Source organism: Oncorhynchus clarkii, chromosome 3 (genome assembly GCF_045791955.1).
Source record: "Oncorhynchus clarkii lewisi isolate Uvic-CL-2024 chromosome 3, UVic_Ocla_1.0, whole genome shotgun sequence".
Classification (NCBI taxonomy): domain Eukaryota; kingdom Metazoa; phylum Chordata; class Actinopteri; order Salmoniformes; family Salmonidae; genus Oncorhynchus; species Oncorhynchus clarkii.
Genome location: NC_092149.1, coordinates 16,438,007 through 16,451,626, shown reverse-complemented (window position 1 = coordinate 16,451,626; position 13,620 = coordinate 16,438,007). Strand labels below are relative to the sequence as shown.

Below are 13,620 nucleotides of genomic sequence, written 5' to 3'. Positions count from 1 at the left end.
TCTCTCCCTCTATCACTCGGTCAGCAGACTACTAGAGGTGGAACCCCCCCAGCTCTCCCTCTGTCTCTCTCCCTGCCTCGCTCAGACTCCATCCATGTTGACCTGTGTGTCCAGCGAGGCCACGCCCAGGGCGTCCCACCCCACCGAGATGGTGGGGCCCTCTCTTTCTTCCCCAACTCCACCATGGGCATGGCCTTGGGGTTGCTCCTCCCTCGCCAGCTGTGGCAGTAGGAGACGCTGCCTTTGTGGGCTGAGGAGAAAAATAGAGACAGTTATCTGTCATTCTGCACCTGTAGCTATAAAAGACACCTTACTGTCAGAGTAGCTCCCTGCTCTTCCCCGCATTCTCCTCCTCTCCCCGTTCTGTCTCCCAAACAGTATGTCGTACACATCCTCTCTGAACTCCTTGTTCATGATCTGGCAGATGAAGGGGTTAATCATGCAGTGAGACTTGGTGAACATTGCTGGTATCAGAGACACCATAGGTGGCAGGCAGGACACCGGCCGGTTGCTCCCTGTCTCCGACTCCCCCTCCTGGCCTGGGGCTGAACTGCGGGTGGAAGCAGCAGACAGACTGTGGCCTAAGCCAGAATAGGAGTAGGGATCTGGGTTGGTCACGTCCCGCAAGGATTCTCCAGGGTCGTAGTAGACACTTCCGTAGTTTTCCGTGGAGGTCCAATTGAGTTGGGGATGTTTGGGAAGGCTGAGGCCATCCCGGTGGATCCTCCAGTCCCCATGGAGGGGCCTCCTCCCTGCATGGCCTCCCTGGCCCAATGCTCCTCCTTGGGGGCCAAGGCAGAGTAGAGGGAGCCAATGGCATAGGGAGTCCAAGATAAGAGGAAGGTGGAGCACACCACAGCTGCTATCTGGGACAGACAGACAGTAGATGAAACAACATAAATATATACTGTGCTGTCTGTACTTACACACTTGTTACAATGTTAATACAAAAGTTAACATTGGAATAAAGCAGATGTTATGACATCATTTCAAGCCAGTAACTAAGCTTCTTCTAACAGTCTGTTTTCCACATACCAAATCAAATGAAAGTTTATTTGTCACGTGCGTCGAATACAACAGTGAAATGCTTACTTACAGGCTCTGGTGCGGGAAAAAAAGGTGTGTGTGTGTGTCGGTAAGTAAAGAAATAAAACAGTAAAAATACATTTGAACAAAGAGTAGCAAGGCTATATACAGACACCTGTTAGTCAGGCTTATTGAGGTAGTATGTACATGTAGGTATCTTTGTGAGTCTCAGGTCTTTGCTGGTGTGAGTGATAGTTGAGGAGGGAATAGATGCCAGAGCGCGACTAGAAAGGTAAACCTACACAGAGAGACATGTCAGTAAACACAAACAAATACACAAGGGCCACGCACGCTAGACCACCTGTTGGCTACAGCTATTGAGTCCACCATCACGGTAATAGATCATGCTGGCTGGACTGTACGACCCATGCATTCCATATGTTATAGTGTGCCCCACTCAGAATATGCCAGGACAATTGATTCCATTAATCAATGAGTTACATGGCATGCTGTTTTTTGCAGAGTCTGAGTTGAGTTCCCTGGACTCTACCCTACTGAATCAGCCATTTTGTGCCAGCTGGGTGCAGTTTCTCTCACCTTCAGCAGAATGGTCATGTAGGAGGCGACGATGGTCAGTGTGGGGAGAAAAAAGCACATGATCAGGATCAGCAAGATGTAGGCCCTGTCGATCAAAGATGACCTCATCCCCCACCTCAAAGAAAAGAGGAAGAAGAAGATGTATATTTATACATACTTTTATAACCTCGTACCCAGGCTGAATTGCTGCTGCTGGATGAGATGAATGCTTTTATAACTGCAGACATTCACACACACACGCACACACACACACACACAACACACACACATCAAAACAGAGTCTAATAAGAGAGAGTCAGGAGTACCAGTTGATGGTGCAGCTGCTCCCAAAGGGTTCTGGTCCGTAGCTGCCGAAGCCGAAGACAGGCAAGGAGGCCCAGAACAGAGAGTAGAACCACAACCTCGATCCACTGACCTGGTAGAGAGAGATGGAGGGATTTTATTTCACCATTATTTATTCTCATTGGTTAAGATGAATAAAGTGAAGCACGTTGTTTGATTGACCAGTAATTAGTAAATAAGAAGTAGGATTGATCCAGAGGCTCCAGATGTATGATGTGTGTAATGAATACATGTATATTTCCTTTATTTTAACAGGGAGTCTCATTGAAACTAAGGCATCTGTTGCAACTGAGCCCTGAAAATGGATGCTAGTAGTTTAAATGGTTGTGTGTGATATTTACGGTTTTTCATTTCTTTATGTAGTGCTGCATGTTGGTAGTCCAGACATTAACCCTGCCTGACAACTACCCTTCCCCTTCCTATAGTTACCTGCATGACTACCCCTAAACAGCAATACAATAGCATCATTGCTACCTCTCCCTTAGAGTTCTTCTGAGGTTGTCCCGGTGTTACCTAAACAATCAGGTATTTGGAAGTGTCTACGTAACCCTAAAAGTCATCTCCAGATCAACAAGATCAAGCTGGACTCTGGACCAATCAAAAATATCAAAAGCTGCTCTTACCCCAATTATCTCTACAACGTGGGCTTGAAGAAAGAGTCGGACATACAGACAAACAGATTATAGACTACACTACATGACCAAAGGTAAGTGGACAGGAACTGATGTTGGGCGATTAGGCCTGGCTCGCAGTTGGCGTTCCAATTCATTCCAAAGGTGTTCCATGGAGTTGAGGTCAGGGCTCGGTGCAGGTCAGTCATGTTCTTCCACACTGATTTCGACAAACCATTTCTGTATGGACCTCGCTTTGTGCATGGTGTCATTGCCATGCTGAAACAGGAAAGGGCTTCCCCAAACTGTTGCCACATATTTTGAAGCCCAGAATCGTCTAGAATATCGTTGTATGCTGTAGCGTAAAGATTTATCTTCAGTGGAACTAAAGGGCCTAGCCCAAACCATGAAAAAAAGCCCCAGACCATTATTCATCCACCAAACTTTACAGTTGGCACTATGCATTCGGGCAGGTAGCGTTCTCCTGGCATCCACCAAACCCAGATTCGTCCGTTGGACTGCCAGGTGGTGAAGCGTGATTCATGACTCCAGAGAACGCGTTTACACTGCTCCAGAGTCCAATAGCGGCAAGCTTTACACCACTCCAGCCAACGCTTGGCCATGGAAACCCATTTCATGAAGCTCCAGACAAACAGTTAATGCTCTGACTTTGCCTCCAGAGGCAGTTTGGAACTTGGTAGTGAGTGTTGTAACTGAGGACAGACGGACAAGCCCTACATGCTTCAGCACTTGGCGGTCCCGTTCTGTGAGCTTGTGCAGCCTCGGCCTACCACTTCACGACTGAGCGGTTGTTGATTCAAGACGTTTCCACTTCACAGTAACAGCACTTACAGTTGACCTGGTCAGCTCTAGCAGGGCAGACATTTGATGAACTGACTTGTTGGAAAGGTGGCATCCGATGACGGTGCCACGTTGAAAGTCACTGAGCTCTTCAGTACGGGCTATTCTACTGCCAATGTTTGTCTATGGAGATTGCATGACTGTGTGTTAGATTTTATTTACGGGTGTGGCTAAAATAGCCGAATCCACTAATTTGAAGGGGTGTCCACATACTTTTGTATAAATAGTGTATGTTTAGATTAGATCATTTAATGCAGAGGTTCTGTTCAATATTCTGTTCAAAATTAATCATCTGACATGCTCAGTATAAAGGGCATATTCAAAGCAAGGGCCTTGCTCTGACCCACTGACGAAAGCCTCAGGGAAAACCAGGAAGTCAATGAGGCCACTAAAAGGGGTCAGGGGTCAACAACATCCTTTTGTGTCACCCCTTTTGTTCTCTCAATTGAGTATCAGACATGTTGTTACGAATCCCTTTTGGCCCGACAGTCTAGGGGGGATGGTAATGAGACGCGTAACATAACTCATGCAAATTATAATTGTGACAAAGTAAAAGTGTGAACGTAATAACCAGGACAAGTGAAATCTACCGTCAAACTCAAGGTTTATTTGATAAACACACGGTAATGGGGGGAGCAGGAAAAGGGGCTGAGCTGGACCCAAGGAAAGAAACAAATACGCAAAAACACCCCTAAGCTAGACTAGCCTACTTTAACAACAGCTAACTAACTAACCAAAAATACAGTGGGTGGTCCGCCCAGTTCTAACTAGTGTGTTTAACAAAGTTTACCTACGAGTAGTGTATGCCCATGGGCGACTTGTCTTGGTTTCCCCGTTTTCCCACCAGCAACAAACAAACACCATAACCAAAACAATACTCACAGGAGATGACAAAGTGATTTGGAGGTGCTCAAACAAAAGAAGAGGTTAAGACACAAAGAGAGAGTCAAAAAACAGATCTACAAACATGGCATTTACAAAGAGATTGAGCTACTGAAATTATGAAGAACAGAGATCTACCAACATGGGATTTACAAAGAGATTGAGCTCCAGAGCAAACAAATGATGGGGGTTTTAAACCATGGGGAAGGAACTGTGATAGGGTAGGAAACAGGAGGAGGTGTGTCTTCTGATTGATGGGTTGATTGTTGACTGATTGGGGAGTGATGATGTTCACCTGTGAGGGGAGACAGAGAGAAAAGAAACACACACAGGATACACACACACACAGGATAATGGTATCCGTAACACTCCCACCCTTAAAAGAGCAACCCTAGGGGGGATTGCGACCACAGTATTACCATGAATACTCACAACAATAACAAAGTCAACCAAAACATACAAAAATCATTACACACGAGACAAAGCATCTGCCAACACATTATCAGAACCCTTTTTGTGGCGGATCTCCAAATTATAATTTTGTACAATCAGCGCCCAACGCATAAGGCGCTGGTTCTGGTTGTACATTCGGTGGAGAAAAACTAAGGGGTTATGGTCAGTATACACAATCACTGGTAGGGCACTAGAACCAATGTATACTTCAAAGTATTGCAGAGCCAACAACAAAGCAAGAGCTTCTTGTTCTATTGTCGCATAGTTTGTTTGACATTTAAACTTACGGGAAAAATAACAAACAGGATGATCTACTCCACTCTGGTCCTGTTGCAGTAGAACAGCACCAGCACCTCTGGCACTAGCATCTACCTCAAGTTTGAACGGTTGTTCAAAATCCGGAGCAGCAAGTACAGGGGTACTACATAAGAGTGCTTTCGCTGATTCAAAAGCGCTCTTACATTCAGGGGACCACACAAATGGTCTAGCCGGACTGAGCAAATCAGTCAATGGAGCAACTCAGAAGCTACGGTAGTAGCCAACCATCCCTAAAAAGCAGCGTAGCTCTCGTCTGGTGGTAGGTGCAGGGAATGCAGTTATAGCCAAGACCTTGGCATCAACAGGGCGCACCTGTCCATGGCCAACCTCTTTACCGAGATAGGTAACAGTAGCCTTCCCAAACTCGCACTTTGCTAAGTTCAGGGTTAGAGAAGCAGCTGCCAACCGTTCACATACTACCCTTAGCGAGTCAACATGATCTGACCACTCAGACGAATAAATCACTAGGTCATCAAGGTATGCACTACAATTAGGAACGCCAGCTAATACGGAGTTAACCAGTCGTTGGAAAGTGGCTGGTGCATTTCGCATCCCAAAAGCCATGACTGAGTACTGTAGGAAGTTGTCTGGGGTCACAAAGGCAGAAATCTCAGAAGCACGTGAAGTTAACGGAACCTGCCAGTAACCTTTTAAGAGGTCCAACTTGGTTACATACTTAGCAGCACCAATAGTGTCGATACAGTCGTCCAGTCTGGGTAACGGGAACGAATCTGGCATTGTGACAGAATTTACCTTTCGATGATCCGTACATAACCTGGACGTACCATCAGGTTTAGGAACCAGAATGCAAGGAGAACTCCAAGGGCTTGAACTTGGCTTAGCCAGGTTATTCTCCAACAAATATCTCACCTCATCCCTCATTATCTTCCTCTTGGAAGCGTTGATACGATATGGGTGTTGCTTGATAGGTGTAGCATTTCCAACATTAATGTCATGTTCCAACACATTTGTGCGAGTAGGAACGTCATTAAAGAGACATGGAAAACTGTGTAGTAGCCTCACAATATCATTAGCCTGTCCATCCGTTAAATGAACCAGACCCGACTGGATAGACAGCAGCATTTCTGAGTTGGGCAATCTAACACACTGCTGTTGAGTATTGCGCAACTCCAATCCATCATCATCATCATCAATATGACAGTCCACTATCATCGCAGTAGTAGCAGAGGAGACAGCAGTACCTTCCTCTGTTTTTGAACTATCTAACTGTGTGATGGGTCGGGTGTGGTAAGCTTTCAACATGTTAATGTGACACACACGAGATTGGCGTTGTCTATCAGGAGTTTGAAGCACATAGTCAGTTTCACTTATTTTCTTTTCAATCAAATAAGGACCAGAGAAACGAGCTGACAGTGAAGATCCTGGAACAGGTAATAACACCAGTACTTGGTCACCTGGCTGTAGTGGACGAGAAACAGCCTCTTTATCATAGTGTCTTTTCATGCTCCTCTGTGAGGAAGACAGAGCTTCCTTTGCGAGAGCACAAGCTTGGTGTAGGCGCTCACGAAAGCGACTAACATAGTCCAACACATTCTCATCTCTGGTACACAACTCTTGGGACAAGAACTGTTCTTTAAGGACTTTCATTGGTCCTCTCACTGTGTGACCAAACACTAGTTCAGCCGGGCTGAAACCTAGGGACTCCTGCACAGTTTCACGAGCAGCAAACAAAACTAGAGGAACTCCCTCATCCCAATCTTTCTCAGATTCCAAACAATATTTACGTAGCATAGACTTCAGTGTCTGATGCCATCTTTCAAGCGCACCCTGAGACTCTGGGTGATAGGCGCTTGACACACGGTGCATAATTGATAAGGATTTCAACACCTGCTTGAAGAGCTTGGATAGGAAATTGGTACCTTGATCGCTTTGTACCACCTTAGGTAACCCGAATGTCGTGAAGAATTTTATTAAGGCTTTACTCACTACCGGGGCTGTAATCCTTCTCAGAGGAATAGCCTCGGGGTATCTTGTAGCCATACACATTATCGTTAACAAAAACTGGTTACCCGATTTTGTCTTCGGTAACGGTCAGACACATTCAACCACCACATGCTCAAATGGTTCACCTATGACAGGTATAGGACAAAGATGAGCAGGAGGAATAACCTGATTTGGTTTTCCTGTTATCTGACAGGTGTGGCATGTCCGACAGAACTGAGCCACATCTTGTTTTAAACCCGGCCAAAAGAAATGTCGAAGGATCCGATCATAAGTCTTTGTGATTCCTAAATGACCAGACCACTGGTGATCATGAGCAAGGGATAACACATTTTGTCGAAAGGCTGTAGGAATCACTATTTGGTAAACAGCATTCCAATCTCCACCCGCGTCAACATGGGATTTCCATTTACGCATGAGGAGATTACCATCAATGAAGTAAGCTACATTCTTCTTCTTCACCTCTTCTAACGAGACAACACTAGAAAAATATTTAACAAGTTTGTTGTCAACCTTTTGGTTAGCAATCAGCTGCTCACGAGTGACTGGTAACTGTATTGCATCAGCAATAAGTTCAACATTCTTTAATTCTTTCCTGGGCTGTTTGTCAGAGGTGATCAGCTTCTCAGAGGTATCACACAATCCATCCTCTTGATCATCCTCTTTGAACAGAACAGTGTTCGACAAATCTATCACGTCACCCTCTTGTAGTGCCTGAGCACGAGTGACAGCACAAGCGGGGAACACATGTGGATAACTCTGTGCCAACTCATTCGAGAGAGAGTGGTCACTTTTGTCCAATACTTCCAATACGGGTACTACCTTTCCTCCGGCAATATCGTTACCCATTATAAAGGTCACACCTTTCACTGGCAACTTAGGACGTACCCCCACTCTGAATATTCCACTGATTAACTCAGAGTGTACTTTCACAAAGTGCAACGGCACGGGGACAAAACCCATTTCAATACCCTGCACTAACACACTGGAACCACAGTATGTATCGTCAGATAAGGGCAACACATCAGACAATATTAACGACTGCGCCGCATCAGTATCTCTAAGGATTTTAACCGGACGCTGAGACGCTCCGTCATTCGTTAGGGACACAAACCCATCGGAAATGAATGGTTCATAACTGCGGTCGGGGACTGAGACTTTCAAACTACAGTTACCCTTAGGCACCTGTTTTGTTGCAGACCTCACAACCGTACGAATTAGAGCAACACCTGTTGGCGGCTTGGCACGAAGAGGCATCCCTTGTTTGCGTTTAAGCAGGAAGCAATCATTAATCATATGTCCCACTTTATGACAATAGAAACAAGAACGCTCAGTCTTCTGGCGTGCTCGATATACTACTGCTGGCCGACTAGGGCTAAAGGTAGGAAACTCAGTGGTTCTACTCTCAGTTTGAGCCGAAAACACACTCTTGTGCGTCAACACAAACTCGTCTGCCAATACAGACGCTTCTGCCAGGGAGGATACTTTCTGTTTGTTTAGGTAAACTACAATGCGTTCGGGTAAGCAATTTTTAAACTCTTCCAACAAGATTAACTCCCGGAGAGAGTTGAAATCAATTACCTTACTAGCAGCATGCCATTTATCAAACAGATTTCCCTTGTCTCTAGCAAATTCCACATAAGTCTTTCTCCAACTGGAGAGTCTCTCGCCTAATTTGGGCTCTCTCTTCCACCTCTAGTTGTAACTGTGCTAAACGGACATCCCTCCTGGCATCACCGTTTGACAGTGGGGAGCGTGGATCAAAATGGGACAATGTGGCTGGTGTTTTAGCCTCGCCCTCATTATCAGACACCAATGGGCTTACAGGAGCAGCAACATCCCCTATAGGGTTAGTAGACTCAGGCAGTGGTAACACAAGCACCTGCTCTTCCAACAATACATTTAACACCAGCTTTTTAACCTCCGACTTAACTACATTCTGTGGAATCGATACTGAATAATGGTCAGCCACGGTCACTAAGTCAACTCTACGACATTTATCAAAAACCTCCCACGAAGGGTTATCCAAAAAGGACTTCAAATCAAAAGTAGCCATCTTACACTACTTCACAAGAGCCAACGAAAATAGCAAACACTAATGCTACTTCAGCTATGACGCTCAACACTGAACTATACCACTATCAACAATCTACATGAGCGGCATGGGTGTCAGTAAAGACAGATCCCGGATGAGCCCCCACTTATGTTACGAATCCCTTTTGGCCCGACAGTCTAGGGGGGATGGTAATGAGACGCGTAACATAACTCATGCAAATTATAATTGTGACAAAGTAAAAGTGTGAACGTAATAACCAGGACAAGTGAAATCTACCGTCAAACTCAAGGTTTATTTGATAAACACACGGTAATGGGGGGAGCAGGAAAAGGGGCTGAGCTGGACCCAAGGAAAGAAACAAATATGCAAAAACACCCCTAAGCTAGACTAGCCTACTTTAACAACAGCTAACTAACCAAAAATACAGTGGGTGGTCCGCCCAGTTCTAACTAGTGTGTTTAACAATGTTTACCTACGGGTAGTGTATGCCCATGGGCGACTTGTCTTGGTTTCCCCCTTTTCCCACCAGCAACAAACAAACACCATAACCAAAACAATACTCACAGGAGATGACAAAGTGATTTGGAGGTGCTCAAACAAAAGAAGAGGTTAAGACACAAAGAGAGAGCGTCAAAAAACAGAGCTCTACAAACATGGCATTTACAAAGAGATTGAGCTCCAGAGCAAACAAATGATGGGGTTTTTAAACCATGGGGAAGGAACTGTGATAGGGTAGGAAACAGGAGGAGGTGTGTCTTCTGATTGATGGGTTGATTGTTGACTGATTGGGGAGTGATGATGTTCACCTGTGAGGGGAGACAGGATACACACACACAGGATACACACACACACAGGATACACACACACACAGGATAATGGTATCCGTAACACATGTATTTCATGTTATGAAATGTTTGGAAAAATATCAGATAAGGATGAAGGATAAATGTAGCCTAGGTAAGTTAAATGTTTTTGGGATTCAACAACACTTTATCATTGTCTTCCCAAGGGAAAGTATGTCAAAAAGAAAGAAGAAAGAAGAAGAATAGGATAGGATAAGTATGCACTTACCCACATGACTCAAAAGATAGAACAAATCAAATATGTAAAAAGAAATGAAGGGAATCCCACTGACCGTATCTGAAGCTGCAGATCTTGAGGCAGCGGTCCAGAGAGATGAGACAGGTGGTGATGAGGGAGCCCATCCCAAAAACAAAGCCCTGCAACCCGTACCACAGGCACCCTGCTTCCCCAAACACCCAGCCATGGGACACACTGGTGGACCAGAGGAGGAGTTAATGATCTGATAATGATCATTGGTCATTGGAACACTAAGCACTTTTTTCTGATTCATGGGATGTGAGTGTTAACTGTCAATTGATTTGGGTAAAAGACACCTGTACAATAACATTCTCTCTAGTTTGATATTCATACTATCAGTATGGGGGATTGAACATTGGTCGACAGGAATCGCTCACCTGGAAATTATGAGGCATGGCGCCCCCAAGAGGCTGTATCCAAAATCACAGATGGCCAGGTTAATAGTCATGAGTTCTGGTGGTCTGAGTTTCTTCTTCTTTCTACAGTAAACCAACAGCACTATGCCATTCCCAACCACTGACACTACACCTGGAGAAGAAGAGAGGAGAGAAGGAAGAGAGGAGCGGGGAGATAGGAGGTTTGAAGCGACGGGGAGAGAGAGAAAGATAGAAGTATAGAGACAGAGTTGATGACGAAGAGGAAGAGAGGAAGCAGAGAAAGAAGAGACAACAGAGTGATAAAGAGAGAGAGATGGATAGATGTGGCAGAAACAGGGGAGAGGAGGAGGGAAAGAGATAGCTTTAGTTTGCTATATGATATACTCTCTTATGGTACAGCAGTATTATCACAGTGGGTAGTCATTAAACACACACTGAAAATATTGTTTCAGCATTATTGGCATGTAGACCAGCTCACTGTCCACTTTGGGGTATAATACGGGTCCAAAGTGAATAAATGCTCTAGCTGAATCGACATGGTTGCTTGCTGGTTGGCTGGCCAGTAGGGTGCAGGGTGCTGTTCATAGAGTCATTTGATTTGTTGTGTAGGTAGGTAATTATTGGGAGCAACAGGTATGGAATGTTCCATGCTGTGATTCCTCATGTGTATCCTCTCCTCTCTTTTCTTTCCTCTCTCCATTCCTCTCACCTTTCCTCTCTCCTTTCCTCTCTGCTCTCTCATTTCCTCTCCATGTATCCTGTATCGTTTCATCTCTCCTCTGTGCTCTCTCTATGTATCCTCTCTCCTTTCCTTTCTCCTCTGTGCTCTCTCTATGTATCCTCTCTCCTCTGTCCTCTCTTCTCTCTGTGTGTCCTCTCCTCTCTGGTGTGACCCTGGGGTTGCTATGCTAATACACTTTGTATTCAGTCTGTCTCCACAGCTCCGTAATGGAAACAGTCATAGAGAGTTAGATCACTGACTGACTTGATCAGAAAGGTTGATCCTGATTGATGACAGATTTGTGTTGAAACAAAGTAAACCCATTCAGCCATCTGCGTGGGCTCTGGATTCCGATGATTAAGATGTGAAAAGCTGTTGCCCAGCTTATATATCGAAAACCTTTCAGTCCTCTGGGATCAAATTAGATTTTGTTCATATTGTTTTTAAGTCTTGATTTATCTGAACAGAATTTCACCCCCATAAATATACCTTAAGCCAAGCCTAATACTTCTACACTGTACAGATTATGTTATTCTACCAGTGAGTTACTCAGGAGGAATACCAACCAAACTCTGAAACTAACTGACACCAACACTGAATCTCTCATCTGTGATGAGGAGAGATGCCTAATTTCAAATCAACCAACAACCCTGAGCCTATATGCCCAAGTCTCTAGACACTTGTATAGATCTGAAATTATTTGATGTAATATGGTCATATCTCAAACTTGCCCTCTAGGCTTTGAGGATTCTTCACCATATTGCTTATAGTACACATAGTGTAAAATCCTATCATTTCAAATTTATATCAGTGGTTAGAGGGTATAGGGGTATAGTGTCTAGGGGGTGAATGTATTATATATAGGCAGACGGTAGATTTGACTCACCTGTGAGGATGAGGAAGATGGCGACTCCCAAGTCAGTGCTGAGGGAGAGGTGAGAAAGGAAGGCAGTAGGGATGGAGGATGGGACAGAGCCCTTCCATGAGCCATTTCCTCCCAGAGACATCAACTGGTGGAGATAAGAAGACAGAGAGAGCGAGGGAGATTTTACTGTAAAGCCCAGTAGACAGAAGAGGTCAAAAGAGAGAGGAGGAGAATAACGTACTGAGACAGAGAACGTGCTAGAAAGTGGAAGGTAAGAGGTTTTAACTCCCTAGACGTGCACAAAAAAACAAAGTGAGAGTTAAGGATGTTAAATTCCCTATAGTATTAGCTAACGCGGACAGAGAGAGAGACAGCAATGGTTCGGTAGATATATATTGATGGAGAGAAAAAAATAGGGGAGAGGAGAGCAGAGAGGGTAGGAGAGAGGAGAGGGGAGAGGGTAGAGGAGAGCAGAGAGGGTAGGAGAGAGGAGAGCAGAGAGGGTAGGAAAGAGGAGAGCAGAGGGGAAAGGGTAGAGGAGAGCAGAGAGGGTAGGGGAGAGGAGAGGAGAGAGGGTAGAGGAGAGCAGAGAGGGTAGGGTAGAGGAGAGCAGAGAGGGTAGGAGAGAGGACAGCAGAGGGGAAAAGGTAGAGGAGAGCAGAGAGGGTAGGGGAGAGGAGAGGGTAGAGGAGAGCAGAGAGGGTAGGGTAGAGGAGAGCAGAGAGGGTAGGAGAGAGGAGAGCAGAGGGGAAAGGGTAGAGGAGAGCAGAGAGGGTAGGAGAGAGGAGAGCAGAGAGGGTAGGAGAGAGGAGAGGGGAGAGGGTAGAGGAGAGCAGAGAGGGTAGGGTAGAGGAGAGCAGAGAGGGTAGGAGAGAGGAGAGCAGAGGGGAAAGGGTAGAGGAGAGCAGAGAGGGTAGGGGAGAGGAGAGGAGAGAGGAGAGCAGAGAGGGTAGGGGAGAGTAGAGGGGAAATGGTAGAGGAGAGCAGAGAGGGTAGAGGAGAGGGGAAAGGGGAGAGGAGAGAGGAGAGGGTAGAGGAGAGCAGAGAGGGTAGGGGAGAAGAGAGGAGACAGGGTAGAGGAGAGCAGACAGGGTAGGGGAGAGGAGAGGAGACAGGGTAGAGGAGAGCAGAGAGGATAGGGGAGAGGAGACAGGGTAGAGGAGAGCAGAGAGGGTAGGGGAGAGGAGAAGAGACAGGGTAGAGGAGAGCAGAGAGGGTAGGGGGAGGAGAGGGGAACGTGTAGATGAGAGCAGAGAGGGTAGGGGAGAGGAGAGGGGAAAGGGTAGAGGAAAGCAGAGGGTAGGGGAGAGCAGGGGGTAGAGGAGAGCAGAGAGTGTAGGGGAGAGGAGAGGGGAAAGGGTAGAGGAGAGCAGAGGGTAGGGGAGAGCAGAGGGTAGAGGAGAGCAGAGAGTGTAGGGGAGAGGAGAGCAGAGAGGGTAGGGGAGAGC

At 45.9% G+C, this 13,620-nt stretch overlaps 1 pseudogene; it reads right to left on the bottom strand.

The window, feature by feature from the left end:
• Positions 1–81: 81 nt before the first annotated feature.
• On the bottom strand, positions 82–12,314 carry LOC139384921 (opsin-5-like; annotated as a pseudogene).
• Positions 12,315–13,620: the final 1,306 nt, after the last annotated feature.